The following is a 19491-nucleotide window of genomic DNA, read 5'->3' as shown; positions in this document are numbered from 1 at the left end:
TTTTTTTAAAGGGCTTTAACTTTATCAATAAAGCTGCAGCTGTGTGGTTAATTCACTACAGCACATGTTTAGGCACTTTAACCTTTGTACTGTTTTCATCAGTTCATTTTGGTGCAGTTAACATGTGAACATGTTGGATGATCTGTCTGCTGTCACTGGGTGGTGCTGAGGTCTGAATCTGAGGGCAGAGAGAACAGAACCATCAAACTCAGATATAAATTTTATCCTCAAAATTGAAATAAAGCTGATTCTTCTGTCCTCACACATTCAGGATCTGAAGTTCTTCTCTTTACATTTTTGAGTATTACAGTACACTACAGTGTTACTTTAATCCATAGTTCCTGATTAATGAGGAGTTGCTGAAGTACAAGCTTTTAAAAAGATTTACTGTCTTTACAGATGTGGCAAGAGACTGAAAACATGCTGTTGTTTGCACATATTTAATATTCAGCTCTGCACAGGAGCCAGCAGGGTGCAGCCTGTTGTTTTTAAAGTATAATACTTGTAATAAAAGTGCAGTAATTAGTGACTGATTAGCCCGGAACGTTTTTCTTGATTTCTTTAGTAAGTTCATTCACCTGCACAGATTAGCTGAACGAATCCCGATAGCCGAGTGCTCATCTTAGCTAGCTAGGTCTCAGGACCTAGCTAAGGACAGTAGTTACGGATTAGCTTACAAACACGATTAACTTACCGAATAAGTGCAGCAGGGCCTCGGGTCCTTCTGTCAGGTAGTCCAGTTTACTGAAGATCACCTCAGGCTGTCAGGTTAAAACACTCGGTCGTGTTTTCGTAGCGTAAACGCTACCCCTCCTCTCAGAGCCTACGCTCTATCTGCTATTCCCGAACAGACATACGCAAGTTTCTCCGTGACTGCAGCTGCCAGTCAAAGCTGTTATGATGACGTTTCACCCCGATTTAACATCACCGCGGTAGGAATTAGAATCAAACTTATGGGGAAGGAGACCCCTTGGACATCAATCAGCATGATGAGAACTATTGATAACAAAAGAAAGAATCTTTGGAAAAAAATTATCTAAGGAGAATAAATTTATTTTAGTCTGACCCCAGTCCCATCCACTAACATGGAGGAGGCGGGGTTTATGACCTATACTGCAGCCAGACACCAGGGGGCGATAGAGACGTTTTGGCTTCATTTTTGGGGAGCTGTGGCGTCGTCCATGTTTTCTACAGTCAATGGTACAGACATCTTTGAGAAAAAACAGTTTTTGTTTGCTGTGCATTAAGATCTCTGTAAACACTTTCCTGATGAGTTTGAGCTCATTCAACAGTTTCACATCGTGCTGAATAAAATGTTCAGTTTGTAAATTGTGCTCATTGTTAACTTCAGAAAGAAGGATTATCCAGGATTTGCTAATTGGCTTACAATCACAAGTCTCTACCCAGTGATCGTGTGATGTCCACATCCACTCATTGTTCACCGCAATGCGTTTTAAAACACCAAGCAGGCAACAGCAACCAGGGGGTGACATCACAGAGTCTACACCGATCTTCTACACTGTATGTGACTGTAATTCTATAAAACTGGTCTCAACACGAGCAGGCTTATGAATATGTAAATTGCTATTCAAAACCTCCCTCTGCTGCTTTTCTTGTTCACATTCTCATTCTGCTAATACTTTTGCCACTCACAAATTTTCTTGTTACATAGAGGGAAACGCAGAAACAGTCCACATGTGGAAATGCGCATTAATCAAGTCAAGGAAATTCCAGAAAATGTATTCCATTCATTTGGATACAGAGGAAGTTGTTCAGTGGGGGAAACATTTCATAACTCATCCACTGACTTCTTCAGTCTGACTGCAGGTTTCCACAAGCTGTTAAGTGCCAAGAGCATCGCTGTGGATTACACACTGGAGGAAACCAAACCACTGGCTAAGCAGAGGGCACAATATAGAAGAGCTCTCTCATCAGGCCAGGACTCTGCCACGTAAAGATGGTGGCCTCTCCTTCAGTGATAAAGATATGAACATCCAGGATGAGCAGAAAAAAGAAATGACAATTGATAAACTGAGGCAGGGGCCAAAAGTTTTAATGCTGGAGAAAGGAAAAGGCGCTAAGGTTTGGGAAACCTGCAGTCAGCTAAGACTGAAGAAGACTGGATTGAATGATGAAACATTTCTCCCATATCAATTAATTGGTCAATCGGTCAACCAGTCAGTTAATCCATCCATCGTGGTGGGTGGAGCTGCCATAGGGCAACACAGGTTACACCCTGGACAGGTCTGTCACAGTGCTAACACAGAGAGGCAGCCAACCACACTCACATCCACGCCTATAGCCAATCACCATTTAACCCAGTCCCACTAACTGCACGTCTCTGGACTGTGGGAAGAAGCCGAAGTACCCGGAGAGAAGCCACACAGACACAGGGAGGACATGCAAACTCCACATAGAAAGACCTCAGCCAGAGAGTTGATTCAAACCCAGGACCTTCTTACTGTGAGGCAACACTGCAAACCTGCATTAAGATGAACACAATCAAGTTTCTGGCACATGCTAAGGTCTGACTTTTGTATCACAAGATGGAAAAAAGCCCAGTGCCCAATGAGTAAACCAGCAGGTCTGGCACAAAAAGGCACCATTTCTCTGGGTCAGGGTGACAAACTGTGACAGAATGTATAAAAAAAAGTAAATAAATAATCCCACGCTATACACCAACATAGTTTAGTGCAATGTGCACAATGCACAAAAACATTCACAAGAGATAGGATAGCTTGTTCACACATTACACATATAATACCATCAAAATATGAAACCTGCATTAAACTCTGGGCGATAAAGGGCTATAATGATGCAGCTGGCTACTTCTGCATGTACTGACAGACCAGCCGGAGTTTGTTTCATATTATGGCAAACAAAAAAGAAACACTATTTTTTCAAGTAATGAACATAAGTGGAGCGAGATAAACTGAACAGCTCAAGGTTAAAAGGTCATACAAGAATATAGGATACTTTGGCTAACTTAAAACATTTCCACTCAGGCTCACTGGGTTGGGGCAATTTGTTAAAGATAGAAATTGCTGAACAATAATACAAGCAACAAATATCAAGTTAAAATGAAAAATAAATACAATTGAAATTTGCAATGTCAATTAAAAACAATACGAACCACCTAGATACACTCTGGGGTCCTCAAACTCAATAAAAGCGGTAAGCCAAATGACAAAAATATATTTTAAGGAGGGAGGGAAGTCCAAAGTCATTGGGCCCGTACTGCAAAGACTCACCCTTTAGTGACTAAACAAGACTTCAGAATCAGTAACAAGGCCACGCCAGAAGATGTCAAGCAGCAGCCAGCCTCATATGGAGCATCTCACAGACACAGGCAGGCCTGTGTAGACTTTGAAAACCGACAATAAAATCTTAAAATCAATTCTAAAACTAACAGGTAGCCAGTGAAAGGCTGCAGGGACTCATTCGCCTGCTTTCCAGGCAGCTAGTCTATTCTTTACATCACTTCCTCTTTCTCACGCTGTCAAACTCAGCCTCTGTTCGGTGTGTTTTAAATCTCACTGCTCTTCTGTCATTCTGCCTTCCAGACTCTGGTGCAAACCGCCTCCTCCCCAACTCTCCCCTATCCCCATCCAAGCCTCCATCTTCATCTTCACCACCACCAGTGTGTGGACTCCGGGGAGGAGGGGTCCTGTCATAATTTCTGTTCTGCTATGTTGGTTAATCCGAGTTTAATTGTCAAATAGCTTATTAATCAAAATCTGTATCTTAATAAATCATATTAAATTCTTGCAAATGATCTCTCCTTATTGAACCACCTTTGTTCCCTGAATCTGAGTCAGAGTCAGTGTTGAAATTCAGAGTGTTTAATCCAGGCTCCCCCACAGAGCAGACAGATATTGTTCTGAGATGTAGTCTTCAGCTCTGCGAAGCTGTAATGGGAGTTTTCTGAAGATTCTTTTAGTTTCCTAAATGGAGCAATTAATCAATAAATTGAAATGACATGTTGAAGTCAGTGTAACAGTTATATTAACCTTTTCTTTTGCACTTTCGCCGATAAGCAAGAGCTATTAGGGAACAAACAGCATTTCAAGATAAGTTGATTCTCATGAAGCTTCAGGCTGCCCGCTCACCGTCTCTATCATTCCTGCTGCACGGTTTCATTTTGATTTGTTGGTGAAAAACTCATTCAGCCCAACGAACCATAAAAGCTGAATTTCATCCCTGAGTGAGATAACTTAGAGGTATATTGACTGCATGGACATTAGAAGCAGGGGAAAGAGCATCGCATAGAATCCACCTGTGTCTTACGTCTCTGCGAGTCTCCTTTTTTCCTCTCCATTCATTCACTACGACCCACTGACCCTCTCACTGGGTGCCGTGAAATGGACAAACCTTTCGGTTTTTCAGTGTAATTGAAGACCCCAGCAGAATTACAGGTTTTCCAGTAGGGAGCACTGTTAGTATGTGTCAGTGTGTAACAGCAGATGCCTGCCGAGGTTTGTCCCAGTGATTTGTTTGTCCTGCAGAATGAGTTTGCTGCCTGTCATTAAAGCAGCCAAGCAGGGAGAAACAGTCTGTCTGTCACGAGTCCCTCTGTGGCTGTGCCGAGTTCAGCTTTCCCCAGGCTCGCTCCGTCTATATCTGTCTGTGTTTGTCTCTCTGCTCCCTCGTCCATCATGCTGCAGACACAATCTCTCCATCTACATTTCAAACATTTAGCTGATGCTGTCATCCAGAGCCGATCATAACATCTGCAACTTTTTCAACTTTACTAGAAGAAAACATTGTTTGTGTGCTATAACAAAGCTTTGACACGAGTAGCTCAGTGATAAACACTGTATCACAGTATCTGCACATTTGAAGCCACAAATTTGACTTTAATGGACTTGATACAGTTTGAGTGCATGTGCACACAATCACCATCCTCTATGACCTCATTCACTTACGCTTCAAAGGAGAAGTAGATAATAGATACATGTGGAAAGCTTTTTTTGGAAGGCTGTCTTGCTCAGCCTTAAACATGGATTGATAAGACTGGTCACCTGGGAGCTGCTAAGAGTAGAGCTGCTGCTTCTCCACATCAACATGAGCCAGTTCAGGTGGTTAAGGTGTCTGACTCCTTGTTGTAAGTGACGTATTTTGGATATGTCCAACTGAGAGGAGACCCTGTTGTAGACTGAGGACAGACTGGTGGGGTTAAGATTAAGGAGGAGAGAAGGTGGATGAAGAGAAGAAGATAAAAGCATCTATGTTAAGATGGAAAGAAAAGGTTAGTGGGGTTATTGTGCTGTTGTTGAGAGCTGGAGTTAAACAAAACAAATAAAAGCTTGAAATTAACTGAAGAAAAACTGCATATGTTCTAGATAAGTGAAATTATGGGGTGTCATGTACTGCTGTTCTTAGTAAAAAAAAAAAGAAAAAGAAAAGATGAATGTAGAATAAGTGCTTAGTGCATCATGGGAAGCTCCCCAGCAACCAGACCTTATTGCAGCATAACTAAGGGATGGCTCAGGGTCACCTGATCCAGCTTTAACTGTAAACTTTAATGAAAAACAAAAAAGGGTTTAAGTTTGTTTGTCTCCTGCATCCAAAGTGAGAGCTGGTTCATTTTTAGTGTAAGTCTTCCAATTTCACTGCTAATTGTCTGTTGTCTTCTTACTGTTTTACTTCGAAAGTTCATTTTCTTAGGCGTCTTCTTGTGGTTTTCAGTTCATTTTTATTTATATGGTTCCAATTCACAACAACAGTCACCTCAAGATGCTTTATATAGTAAGGTAAAGACCATTCAGTGTTAGAAAGAGCACTTGGTGACAGTGGGAAGGAAAAACTTTCTTTTAACAGGAAGAAACCTCAGGTAGAACAAGGCTCAGGGAGGGGCTGCCATCCACCGCCACTGGTTGGGGATGAGAGGAAAGAGAAGAGAGGAGAAGCCCCCCAGCAGCCTAAGCCTACAGCACCATAACTAAGGGATGGCTCAGGGTCACCTGATCCAGCCCCAAGTATAAGCTTTAATCAAAAAGGAAAGTTTTAAGCCTAATCTTAAAAGCAGAGAGAGTGTCTGTCTCCTGAATCCAAACTGGGAGCTGATTCCATAGTAGAGAGGCCTCATAGCTGAAGGCGACGCCCTCTATTCTGCTTTTAGGAACCACCAGTAAGCCCGCAGTCTGAGAGCAGTCCTCTGTTACTGTGTAGTCTTCACAGGAAGAAAACTGCAGCACACTGCTGCACTGTTATGGTATTGCCAACAAGTGGTACGCAATGTGGGATTTTAGTAGGATGAATGGATGTCACTCACAATGTTGAATATGTGCGAATTAAAAATACTATTTGTACATAAAGAAGTGTGCAAGGAAGAGCTTGATGAACACGGTGCAGCAATTACTATTAAAACACTTTGGGAGCACAGCCGCGTGCAGACTTATCTGGTTTTAAACTGATGCTCTCTTTTTGTGAACCTCCCTTTAGTGAAATTGTCAGTTTTACTTATGTTCAACTCGTCTCTACAGCTGGAGATTACCATTGTTGTGCAGAGGGAGTGCAAACTATAACTCGATCTATGTTTTCTGCTGTATAAATATGCCGAGGAGGGATCAGTGCAGTCTATTAAAATGATGAGATAGTAAAGTATAAACACGCAGCACTCCCTTGAGTTGTCATAGATTACTCACTATGCTTTGGGAATGTGTTTCATGCATATATCTAAGCTTTATGTGAATGTGAGTACATATATGTGTGTTCCTACCCTTTATCAGAACCTCCCAGCTCTCCAGAGATTTCATTTACAGTACATATGGATTATTGTCTGACAGCTCAGTCTATATTAAGGCTGTTTATTTCCATCCATTGCTCTCAATAATCCCCGAGGTGCAGCAGTGCTCTCATTTCTGCTGCTGCGGTGTCTCCCTTCTCCCATACATTGCAAATGTAACGGTACTTTCTTTGTTGAATGAGATGAGATCTGGGAGCTTTCCTCCCTGCCTGTGTGGGAAGCTAAGCAACCAATCTGTGTGCCTGGCTTTGCATTGTTATTGTTCAGCAGACACTGGAATCAATTTTACAATTGCAGCAGGACAGTAAAAGCAGGAGCATCAGTAGCAGACTGCACTGAGCCCAACACCTTCCAAAATTTCATCAATAGCAAAGTCACATGACACCCCTCTTCACTCCAGAATGACTGGAAAGAGGGCAGTGTAGAGTATGATATAGTGGAAGGCTTATCAAAAAATGCGGCTTTGTGCAATCACAACATAATAGTGACTGTACCCTCCATTCAGACGGTCAGAGATGACTCATCTTTTTTTTTATCAGAGACACAAAAAAGTATTTTTATCCTAAACATATTGAAAATGTTTGCGAAGATCATGTATTTGTCCACAGTTGTAGGATTGTCCTTGACGAGCGCTCCAAAAATACCCTCGGAGCACGACTCTGAATACAGAGGCTGAAAGCAACGGGGTGTGGACGCGTTCATGCTTTAAGATGATTGGAAGCATTTTCAAATGTGAATGCTATGAGCTTGTGCTGCCAGAAACTGCTTATTTTTTCAGTAAATGTTATCACAGGAAGGCAGAAATATGAGCACAGGACTTATAAAAGGGGACATGTCACTTGTATTTTAAAGAAGGAAGGCTTAAACAAGGGAAGGAGAAGGACCTGTATTAGGAGTCAGATTCATCCACAGAAACAAAGGCGCTTTTGAAGAGCAGCTTATGCATAATGTAAATTGCATTGTAAATTTAGCACTTAGGGTGAATGCAGACCTATAAACTGATCATATATGATGCAGAAACTAACTACAAGAATTGATTTGTAACTCTAATGTAAATAAAGCTTTTAGTCACACTTCTCACTAAATTCATGGGTGTAAGAAAAGTAGTTATAGTAGCAAAGTTGGCAATAATTCAGTTCCATTCAACTATTTATATTGCCCCAAATCACAACAACAGTCGCCTTAAGGCAATTGATGTTGTAAGGCAAAGGACCCAACAGTTGGACAAACCCCTATGAGCATTTGGCAACAGTGGGAAGGAAAAACTCCCTTTTAACAGGAAGAGACCTCCAGCAGAACGAGGCTCAGGAAGTGGTGCGATGTCTGCCGCAATGTTACAAGTTAAAATGATGGCCAATGAATACTCAAAAACACACAAAAGCAAAACACCGATTGTCTCCTCAACAGAAAATTGATGAGACTTTGTTCATTTTACTTGGAGAATTTTGCACTGACATAAGTCACAGACTGTATCTGAAAGACAATACACACACAGGTACAGAATCTAAAGCCACACAATGGTCATAATGTCGATATTGCCGTAGTTGTCTATAGCTTGCATGGAAAATATTGCGGGGAAATGCTAACCCCTGGCTAAACAGCAGGAGACATTTTTAAAAATGCAATATAGGAGTTGCCTTCAAAGGAAAAGTTGTGTCTCACTGCCGCAGCCAATACATTTCAGAGGAACAACTTTTACTTTGAAGAAAAATGGTTTCCATTTCCAGTTTGCATTTGCACTCCTCACAGTTTCGCTACTGCCTGGAGATGGTTGTTGAATTTCTGCACACAAGTTGGTGTCTTCACTGCAAACTACAGCTACTGTGGCAATCTGCTAGCAACTGAAGGAATCACAATTTTGGTGCAACACCAAATGTCTCTTTGTGACCAGTAAGACTCCCATAACCTTCAGCTACCACTTGCCAACTGGTGAGGAAATGCAGATTTTTCTCTTGTGATTTGGTAGTTGCGAGGTTGCTGACCGATCTCTCAGGCTGTGCCACTGAGGTTATTTGCACCAATCTAGCTTGCAGTGCAGTGAAAATTTCAACATTATCGTGAACAGGGAGGAAAAGTGTTGAGACCCTGACCATGCTGACTGTAACAATGACCTGTTTGCTTCAGCATTAAGCAACTGGCCTTATATATTTATATTTAAATATATAAGTGGATATATTGCACATCCACACATGTGCAATAACACTAATGTGCAATAATCTTTTCTGGCATCGTTGTATTTTTACGCAGTTGTATATAGCATTTGTATTCTATTTTTATCTTATTGTATATTTTATTCTATTTTATTCTACTGTATATAGTATTTTATTTTATTCTATTCTGTACAGTTGTGTACTGTATTTATTCTTATTTTATTTTATTCTAATTTTTGCTTCATAACTTTTGCACTGTCCACTTCCTGCTGTGACAAAACAAATTTCCCACGTGTGGGACTAATAAAGGTTATCTTATCTTATCTTATCTTATCTTATCTTATCACACTTTGGTTGGACAAGAAAAACAAAAAGGAAGTCAATCTCCTGCGCACTTCCCACCTGACTCCTGGTGGTAAAACACAAAAACACACAATATAAAAAGCTAATTTAAGTATTTTTTTTCTTAAAGGAAACTGACAAATGACTCACAGTTCAACCACTTTGTCACCATAAAACTCATCCAGTTGACTAATCAGTACAAAAGGGTAAATGGACTGCATTTATACAGAGATTTTCACTCCAAGCCACATTTACCCATTCATACACACACACATTCATACAGTGCTCTTTCTTCATTGTAGATAAACAGGGCCTCCTCTATCAATTACTGAATGGCTCAACCTCCTGAGCCATGGCAGAAAGCGCAGTAGAAGATATATACAAAATCACAAAGCATCTTATCTCACCACTCAAAGTCCTGAAAGTTTCCGCTTAAAAATAAAAAGCAAGAGCAAATGAGTAAAATTACCTTTAGCAGTTGTTTGACTGAACTGTTTAAATGCTCAAATCCGATGTTGTTTTTATCATAATATTCAAAACATTGCTTCGACAAGCAGCTTCACCTGTGACACTGCTCTGATTCGGAGTCTAAAGAGCCCAGGAGTCCTCTGGACTACTCCTAACCTCACACAGACTTTGGAGGTACTTCTGGAGGTAAAAAAAGTTTTTTCTTAATTAATATTTGATCTAAAAAGAAGAACCGAGGGTTGGGAATTAAACATTTTTGGGCAGCATCCACATGAGACTGGGGATTGATTTCTCCCCACAACCAGTTTTCTGAAAATCAAGCATGAGACCACTGGAAAAAAACCTCAAAATGATAAACTTTGGATTATTTAAGCAGACATCAACCTGAAGGACCTAAACGAAGCAAGAAAATGACATAAGACACACATACAATTTATCATCTAGTATTCAAATATGATTCTCATTGGTTTTCAGTTTGAATAAAACAGACAGCAACCACTAAATACAGCTTATTTGATATTTAGTAATCGCCTATAAAGAAATGAGTCCAGTACAATGTGCAGTGTTGATAACGTGGCTCGAGACCCCGGCCATTTCATATAAAAGGGTGCATTACAGGTTAAATAAGACTGACCATCAAATTACTTTAAAACAATGAGAAGAAACATTTAAAAAGGTCTCAAAAAGGAAAAATATGCATATAATTAAATAAATTATGTTCAGATTCAACCATCTACTGATATTTTTATTTTTGTACGACTTGGCTTATTTACGCAGTCAAGCATGAAACATGAATGAAAAGAGCTTTTCCTTTATTTTTGTGACTAAGAATTTCATGTTACTTTTTTCATTTTGCATTAAAATAGAATACAATTTTAGGGAACCTGGGGGGGTATTTGGTGAGATGTCCACACCTAGGACGAAGACTGTGGCACTGTTTTAGCATACACTCTGTATACTTTTATAGAGGCGCTCACACTTGCTGATGATCAGTTAACTGAATGTATTTGATCAACTGCACTTAAGGGATTATAGCACCTAACTCCTACAGAAGCAGTAAGAATGGACTTTGTTTTCAGAAGAATCTCTGCTATCCTTTGTAAACCTATCCTTTTCACATGACTGTATGTGATATGGAAAAACCTCAACAGGCCTATCAGCTGTGGCGTGTCCAGCGGGGTGGCCTGGGGGGGGCACAGGCCACCCCCCCAACCAGACTGGCCACCCCAGGTGCCACCCCGAAGCCAAAACAATAAAATCCAATGAAATATCAAATGTACGATTATGTTTTCACAGTGAAGCTCAGATATCCGAGTGTAAGTGAATGCAGCATCGGCTTCTGCGCTATGAGTATCATGTTAGCAAAGGTAGGAGAGCCAAGCACGAAAGACAGCATCACAGAAAACAGTTTTTCGGCGAAAGATTAACAGTTTAACATAGCTGGACTGGCCATTGGCGGAGCTTCCACGGCGGCTAGCAGGTGGATGAGGGAAGGGTAGGCAGGAGGAGGAGAGACCCGAGGCGGCTGCTGGTCCGAGTGTCAAGTGAACTGAACTTCAGGTAAGAAGTTATGACCTGCAGTCTATCTGGGTCAGATATAAACCAAGTTTAGGTGGAGTTTATTTTCGTTGTGCTGACTTTTTACAGTCAGTTACAATAACCCGTACTGCGTACTAGCTAGCATGATGGAGTTTCTATACAGCTGGGTGGGTGCTATGATGTTACTGATGGTGAACTTTATTTTATTCATAAGATTAGTTAGTAGAGTTGCCAACGGCTCCTTAAAAAATGGAATGGTCCCTCATTCAGAGAAAATATTACGCGTTTCGTATTGAGCTGAGAAGGAACACAGTTTGTCCTGTACTTAAGCTAGAATGAAAAAGACACAAAGCTGGAGTTATTCTGTGTCTTTGCTGCACAGCTGCCTCTTCTTCTCTCCCCCTCCCTCTCCTGTTGCTACTTCAATCATGAAACTGATCAATGATCAGCTGATCGCCCACTTTGCGCCAGAAAGAGGAACCAGCGGAGGTCGCGCTAAACAACAGCAGCACCTTTAAGCTTGATCAGCTGTTGTTAGAATTTATTTAATATTAATTTCTAGTATCAGCTGATGTTTGTTGGAGCCACAGCTGTAAAAGCTGCTGGTCATGATATCGGTTTGGTTATCTGGTGAGAGGGAAACATGCAGATGAAACCAGGAGATGTCCTTACTGAATCATCAGAGCTGAACAGGTGATGGAGAAACAGGTTTACATTTTAGGTGACATGAATGAGTTGAAGGGAAGTTATGAACTGTTTCTGAGAGACAAATAACACCAGCATCCTTTTCTGAGCAGCTGACAGCTGGTAACTGTGCAGGGGCGGGTCTAGCAAAGTTATGCCAGGGTGCCAGGTAGGGCATTAACAGGGAAAGGGGGGCACAAAGAAATACTTTTCTTACTTATTCTCATTTAAAATATCTAGCTTTTATTAAATAATTATCTGAATCTTGCGAACAAAGTTTTTATCTGACGTAAAATTGATAGAAATCATACATATACCAACAAGACAGTATACATCACTGTCACAACAGCGTTTGTTTTCATTCAAAGGCTTTATGGCTTTAATACCTGGTGGGCCGGTCTCTCGTCAAATTGCCCAATTTTTTGTCCCAGTCCAACCCTGCAGGTTAATACTGGCAGTGTCACCATACCAGCTGACTGTATTTCATCATCAGCCAGTGTTGTTCTTTATACATCAATATTACCAAAGTTTACCATAAGGCAGCATAGAAAGTATTTATTTGCTTTCAGGTTTCATTCAAATGTTAGTCTTTTCATTTGTTTCCCCACTTTTTCCCTGTTTCAAAATCAAACACCAGTTTGTGAGAAGATTATCTAAAAAAAGAAGATAAAGTTTTGCATTGGCTAATTTGCCAATTGTATGTTAAAAATGTTTGTATTTTAATATTCAAAAATGTTTGTGCCCAAAACATATGTGCACTATATGTCAGTAAAAATACTATGCAAATATTGCTGTCCTTGAATGCTGAGTAAACACTGACAAAGCACTGATTGTATCTCTTGTACTTCATCAACGCAGTATCTAAAAACTTTGCACCGTAGTGGTTAAAACGTCATTCTAATAAGAGTCAAAAGCAAATTCAGTTATTAGGTTTACAGGGTTATTGAATGATGGTTAACTGTTGGTAGAATTTTTTTTAACATTATCTGCCAATTACATCTGCCCTTCACCAAATCTGTGCCCCTACCTGGCCCCCCCAACAAAAATTTTCTAGACACGCCACTGCCTATCAGACGGAGGATTGAGGTTTTTCTGCACAACGACATGCATGTTGGACCTCCTGACTCCGAATGTGAACAGATGTTTACTTGTGTTAGAAATAAAACAGGGTAAATTATTCAATTTGGTGTTGTTCTTCTTATCAACTTGAATTAAGTTGTTTCTGTTTAAGTTTTAAAAAGTCTAAAATTAGATTTTAAAAGCGTTCAACATCCCTAAAACCCCAGGGATGGAGGAGGCTTGACTGATTGCGAGTTAAATATTCTAGTGTTCCTTGTTTCAACTTGTAGTGAACCACTAGAGTATTGAATTATTGAAGTAATCAGTATGTTATTCTGCGCTTTGACCGGAGGCAAAATTTGGATTTTAGTACAGCGAGCTGAATAATACAAAGCAGACGGAGGAGAGACGATGAGGGGAAAAAGGACAGGCCGCTACAGTAAAAACTCATGCAATGAGGTAAACATTTGAAAACGGGAGCACAGGTGTAGTCTGACGTGGAAGCCATTCAACAGGAGATAAACGAGGGCCAGAAAGCGGTACGTGATCACGTGACCTCTCTAATAATAAAGATGACAGTTTACTCAGACACAAGGGAAGGTGACCCCAGACCAACACTGTCACATAATTAATCAAACTTTTTTCGAGGATAGAGATTGAAAGCTACCATTGAGACATTTCTTCTCATACTGGTTTTCCACAGCAGATGTCTTCTTATAAAATTCTAAATTTCTCAGTGACCTAATGCCACCCTCACAAACTAATAAACATTTCACAGGTTTGATCTCAGCTGTAAAAGAGGAATCAGAAGCCATTTACCTGAGTAGAAGTTCAGCAGCATGTTGGCTTTGTTCTTCTTCTTTAATTTTTATGCTACACACCAACATTAAATGTGCACACTGCCACCTACTGAAAGCAAAAACTATTTTTTTCCTGTTCCACTTTCCTTAAACCTTATTCTAAAACAAAAACCTTTAAACATATTAGCATCTTATCGGCTCATGTTAAACTATTACTTTAACAAAAGTGTTTACATTTATCTCATATATATATAATTTATTTACATAATGTCTTTTACAAAAATCCTTGACTATATCTATATAAAAAACATTGGCTTTAAAAGATCAAAGAGAAAAGTATTTTTCAGTTAAAGCTTTAAATCTATATTAAAGCTATTAATGATGTCCCCAAAACAACTGGGATGTTGTGTAAAGTGTAAGTTCCAGTAGATTCCAGTGATCAGCAGATCACTCAATACCTAGTTTATGGTACACCATCTGGTGCCCCTGGACACATCATCAGTGATGTAACCTGGGGTCATTGGGGGTTTCGGGTCTTTCAACAATCAGACCCCCTCTCCCAGGATCAAGCCCCAGCTTGTGTCCAGGTAGCGCTACCCTACATGCCATGCCTCTCCTCTTTTGATCCACAGCCACCTCGATGCTGCTTCTGCGTTGGTGACCAACTTGATAGCTCTTCGCTGGTTAGCCCCTATGATGCCTAGCATTTTGTATGCCCTGTAAAGGGATTGGTCCGCGAATCCTCGACATCCCACTTCCATGGTTTGGCATCTTTGGCTACATTTAATTAAAATAGTACCAAAGCAACTCTTCTTTGAACAACAGTGTTTCAGAGTTGAGGAGACCTGTTGGTGCTGCTTTAAAGGCGAAACGGTTTCCCATTCTCACTTGAGCTGCTCAGCACTTTAGGGGCCTCTTTTGTCATAATACCATGAAGGCATGGTGCTGGATTATGGAGCAGGATGTGGTTTGACATTGTCTTGCCATCCCTGAATAGTTGTTATCTGGATGGCTGCATATGTTGCTTTAAAACCTGTATGTTTTAAAGCAACATACTGGAACCAATTCTATGGAACCAGCTCCCAGTTTGAATTTGGGAGACAGACACTATCTCTACTTTTAAGATCACTTCCTTTTTGCTAAAGCATATAGTTAAGGCTGGATCAGGTGACCCTGAATCCTCCCTTAGTTATGCTGCAATAGGTGTAGGCTGCTCCCATGATGCTTTGAGTATTTCTTCTTCATTCACCTTTCTCACTCACTATGTGTTAATAGACCTCTCTGCATTGAATCATACTTGTTATTAATCTCTGGCTCTCTTTCACAGCATGTCTTGCATCCTGTCTTCCTTCTCTCACCCCAACCGGGTGCGGCAGATGGCCCCGCCCCTCTCTGAGCCTGGTTCTGCCGGAGGTTTTTCCTTCCCACTGTCACCAAAGTGCTTGCTCATAGGGGGTCATATGATTGTTAGGTTTTTCTCTGTATGTATTATAAAATTGAATTGAATTGAATGAAAACCTGCATGTGTTGTTGAATATAACGGGGCATTCACGGATGCCGAGTTTTGAACTGGGCATTGGTAACAGGTTAGAAAGTCTCTGGCCTTATTAACAATATCCACAAAATAATTTCAAATTTTGATTGGTCAGACCACAGGTTACTTTCCCACCTAGCTTCAGTCAGATCAGCTCTTCTCTCATAGATGAGAAAACATTATAAAACAGTATTATTTATACTTACCAGTTGTAACCACATTTCACCCAAAGTCACTATGATTCACTTCAAAACATAAACAATTTAAATTTGCTGTTAAACATCAGTCACTTCCTCTCATGGACATCATGAAAGGTTTTCCTTGCTCCAATCATCCCTTCTGTTCATCCTGGACATTCAGTGCAAGTGATAAACACAAAACACACAGTCCTTATTAAATTCCAAAATGGTTTCAAAAGTTTATGTGAAATTAATATTAGGGTTCAGCAGTCTCAGCAAGGAACATCAAATCCTTCTGCTTGTTCCTGCAACTTAAGAGAGAAACACAATAAGAAAATTTGGCACTTAAACAGCTGCAAAGCTGGAAGCTTAATTTATCTAATTAAGACTGCTGAGGGTTCATATTACCTTCGGATAAGCCCTAAAATACTTTTCTTCACAAAACAGGTGCTGGGAGTTTTGCTTCCCATTACATCATTTGGAGGCACAGGAGGAGGGGATCTCTAAAACAAACACTGCTCAGTGTTCGTGTGCTCCCCTCACAGTTACAAGAGAAAACCGTCAGCCTGTTTAAGCTCTGAGAAGAGAAAGAAGGTTACGAACAATAAAATCCACTTTGCTGCTACAGTTTTATGTGGTTTGGTTGGCAGCAAACCTTTAGAGTTTTATCGGTCACCAGATGCTGCATTGGTGAAATTTCTGACTATTTTTGTACAACTTCCATGGCCAGATAGCAAACATGTTACTGCAGACGACCTTTGTGAATTAGTTATAGCACAGATACATTTTATGTGGCCCAAACAAAAAAACATCTGCAATTTGGCCCATATGAGATGGACCTGTGGCTGATTTGAAGCAGCAGGACACAAACCAAATCAGTCTGTCAGTCGAGGTCAAATACAGTCTGGGCAGACAGACAATCATCGCTGTGTGGGCAATGTTCAGCAAATGTTGCCATGTGACCAGGATATTTAAACTTTGAATAAACTTTTGATTAATTTGTGTCAAACGTTTCGGACGGCTGTATGTATCAATTTAGTTTGTTACACAGTGTCACTTTGAGTGACAGCAATACCCATAAAAATGTTTATTACTACATCAAGATGGATAGCTTTAAATCAGTGCAAAATATACCACAGTGAGATGTTGCGGTGGATATATCATATTTATTTACAGCTCGATATTTTAAATATTGGATTTTGTTAGCGCAGCTTTGGATGATCGACACTCCTAAAATCATTTTTTATCTTATGCAGGGCCTTTGTGCAGCTGCTTATGATTTAAGCAAGCTGTTTCTTTTTCTTTAAGGCCAACCTTGCCTCAAGCCGACCTGCATCACCTGCAGGCTGTACTGAATGCAGCAGCTCACCTTATATCAGGAAAGAAAAGGTATGATCACATCGCTGGAAGCGCTACACTGGTTTCCAGTCGATGTCAGGATCCACCCAGTTTAAATTTCACAGTTTTCAGCAGTCTTAGCAGTTTGTCACCACCCTATAAACTGAACAACTGAACTTTTACAGCCCCATGCTCCTACTAGAGCTCTGAACTCTATGAACCAGCTGCTCTTTGAAATTCTTGGTTCAAGGCTCAAAAGCAGAGGAGATGAAACCTTTTCAGTGGTGGGTCCTACTCTGTGAAGCAATCTACCTTTTTGCATAAGAGCTGCCAAATCACTCCGTCATTTTAAAGCACTGTTAAAAACACGTTTAGTCATGCATGCTTCCAGTTCTAGTCGAGCAGAGTATCCTGGTTTTTCATTGTACAAACACAGTCATATTTCCTTCTGTTACTGTTTAATTTGATGATTTCTTTTTACCAAAAAGCCCCACTGAACGACACAGGAAATCATTCCTGCCTGTGGCCATCTCCCTGTACAACTCCTCCAGCTAATATACTGTAAACACTGCAATAGTTACATCCTTTTGCACACAGTCTTTTCTTACTCTGTAATGTTGCTGTCTATTTTCTTGATATTTATTTATAATCACATCTGTCAACCCTGGATATTTATTATTTGGTGATTTGCATATATTGTGCTATTTCATATATCTTAATAGTCTGGTCTGTTTTTGTTTTTCTTAATGTTACTGTACTGGAGCAATCGTAACCCACATAATTTCCCCAGGGATTAATAAAGTATTCTGGTTCTGATTTTTCAAATTACGATTTATCATTTTTGTTTTTCATTGTGCACTTTAGTCTATATTTATTGTCAACTTACTGACTGCTGTGTATAATACAGATTTTGCATAGGCTGCACAGCAGTTCTTTAGTTGAATAGCCTACTGAAGTTGTTTTAAATGCACTGTAGAAATAAACTTGAATGTCTTGACGTTTTTTTTTTTTATTTTTTTTTTTTTTAACCTGTCCTGTTTGGTTCTTTTGCCATCAGAATTATTGTCTAAAGGCCGAAGAAAGATGCCCAACGGATTTACTTTACCAAATTGACCATCCCAGCCTTGCCGTAATGGTCCATTTGATTCACCTTTATTGTTTATTTTATTTTCACTTGCTGAATACGGGACAGACTTAACTGGGGAAAGAAAGGGAGAAAGAAAGAGGAAAGAAAACAGCGGGGAAGAGGGACGGGGAAAAGGGCAAAAACCAAAACCAACAGAATAAGCAGACAAAAAATACATATATCAATCATCTGGATCACCTGTTGAGAAAGAAAGAGAAAGCAAGCAGAAGAAAACGAGAGTAATAAACAACATCACAATGATCTATGGGAATATGACAGTAAATACTAAATGTTAGACATTATTGTGCAGCACGTAAGATCGACAGCGCACAGTGTGCTTTGAGGTAAGAGCCAAAAAGGGTGTAGTTTGTGTGTGATCACCTGTGTGTACACCTGTGAGCATGTACGCGCTTGTTTTTTTTGTTTGTTTGTTTGTTTTTTAAAGGTTCCTTCATGTAATGATCTGCTAGAGGGTGTGGGGGGCCACTGCCCCGTCCTCCAGGGCATGACGCAGGTATGGAGGAGATCAAAACTCTAGACATCCAGAGGCCCCCAGAACACAAGAGAGCAAGGAAGACCAACAGAGGGGCAGCCGCAAAGGAGAGTCCCAGATGAGGGGTCACTCAGCAGCCGCGGAGCAGAAGCCAGGGGGGGTTGCAGTGACGTGCCCGTGACGTCTTTCTTCTGATTGGCTGTCCATCACAAACTGAGGGTTTCAACTGCAGGTGGGTGGGGCTAAAATACTCACAGCAAGAGAGGCGTGCCTAAAATTGGATTCATACAGAGCTCTGACATCATGCAGAGCTAGGAGCAGAAAAAACATGACAGAAACTGATTAATTGTACTTGTGTGGATCTCATAATTTGAGCATCCACCACTGTAACACAAACTGAATCAAAGAAATGAAAATACGTCCACTTTAAATACTAATTTTGCTGAACTGTTAGAATGAGGTTTTGACTCCATTGCTCATCATAGCCCCGTCATGGCTCCAGACTCAGCCCTCTGGCCCACTTCCAGCCTTAATCAAGTCCTCAGCATCATCCTACACCGCTAGCCTCAGACTCCTGCAACACCCTGCCACCCTTCCAACACTTTGCCCGGCTTCCTGCTTCACTTTGAGCTCCGGCTCTTACCCCTAAACTGTCAATCACCTGCTGCTGCAACCGTGGATCCAGTGGACCGGTGGTTCTGTTTTCCACCTCAGGCTGCAAAACCAATTAGTGTCTGACAGTTGGCTGTGGAGCGGCTCCTCAAGTTTCCAAACGCTGTTTTTATTTTCTTCTCTGCGTGACCACAAAACAATCTCATCCTTTGACCCGTGTCAGTGCAGGTCATGCAGAAAGGAGTCTCTGCAGGATGCTTCATTGTTGTGATTCATGTGTCCCCAGACTGTCCAAATCAGATTGTGTTTGTCCTTGTTTGCATTTCCAGAAGGGCTGTTTGAATCCTCTAATGTGGTGTATTTTCAACCCTAAAGCATTTTTGCATTTACTCACTAGTATTTTCCACACACAAGAAATC

General features: G+C 40.6%; 1 long non-coding RNA gene across 1 annotated transcript in view; it reads right to left on the bottom strand.

The window, feature by feature from the left end:
• LOC120434548 overlaps positions 1-13867 on the bottom strand; it is a 31088-nt gene extending 17221 nt beyond the window's left edge. Inside the window, exon 1 of the long non-coding RNA XR_005609166.1 lies at positions 13810-13867. This is a non-coding gene — a long non-coding RNA (uncharacterized LOC120434548). The remainder of the gene's footprint in view (positions 1-13809) is intronic.
• Positions 13868-19491: the final 5624 nt, after the last annotated feature.

Source organism: Oreochromis aureus, linkage group 18 (assembly GCF_013358895.1).
Source record: "Oreochromis aureus strain Israel breed Guangdong linkage group 18, ZZ_aureus, whole genome shotgun sequence".
Lineage (NCBI taxonomy): Eukaryota > Metazoa > Chordata > Actinopteri > Cichliformes > Cichlidae > Oreochromis > Oreochromis aureus.
The sequence above is the reverse complement of the archived record's forward strand: the minus strand, read 5'-3'. Positions and strand labels throughout refer to the sequence as shown.